Consider the following 877-nt stretch of genomic DNA (forward strand, 5'->3'; position numbering starts at 1 on the left):
TAGAGTCCAAGTCAAGTCTCAAGTCTCTGAGCTAGAGTCCAAGTCAAGTCTCAAGTCACTGAGCTGGAGTCCAAGTCAAGTCTCAAGTCACTGAGCTAGAGTCCAAGTCAAGTCTCAAGTCTCTGAGCTAGAGTCCAAGTCAAGTCTCAAGTCACTGAGCTGGAGTCCAAGTCAAGTCTCAAGTCACTGAGCTAGAGTCCAAGTCAAGTCTCAAGTCTCTGAGCTAGAGTCCAAGTCAAGTCTCAAGTCACTGAGCTGGAGTCCAAGTCAAGTCTCACGTCTCTGAGTTAGAGTCCAAGTCAAGTCTCAAGTCTCTGAGCTGGAGTCCACGTCAAGTCTCAAGTCTCTGAGCTAGAGTCCAAGTCAAGTCTCAAGTCACTGAGCTAGAGTCCAAGTCAAGTCTCAAGTCACTGAGCTAGAGTCCAAGTCAAGTCTCAAGTCTCTGAGCTGGAGTCCAAGTCAAGTCTCAAGTCACTGAGCTAGAGTCCAAGTCAAGTCACTGAGCAAGAGTCTCAGTACTCAGAGTTTACTTTTAAATATCCTACACCTACCTTTAGCGTTACAACCTGAAGCCAGCAGGTCTTGTAAGTAAGAACGCTTCTACATACAGACGTTAGTAAAGTGAATAGTAAAAGTACTTTTACACTACTGAATGCAACTATTCACATCATATTTTTCTGTGTATTTTTAAATAAATGTGTATGTGTATGTGTATTTGTACATATTTGACTCTTGGGTTTCAGATGTTAGTGAATGACATTAATATCACAGCCTGTGATTTACAAACACGTCCATATATCACTCCTGCTCCCCCCAGCAAATATAAGGCCCAACTGGATGAACAGATTGTCCACTCCCCCAGTACCCTGCCCCCCCC

This window comes from Micropterus dolomieu, linkage group LG02 (genome assembly GCF_021292245.1).
Source record: "Micropterus dolomieu isolate WLL.071019.BEF.003 ecotype Adirondacks linkage group LG02, ASM2129224v1, whole genome shotgun sequence".
Lineage (NCBI taxonomy): Eukaryota > Metazoa > Chordata > Actinopteri > Centrarchiformes > Centrarchidae > Micropterus > Micropterus dolomieu.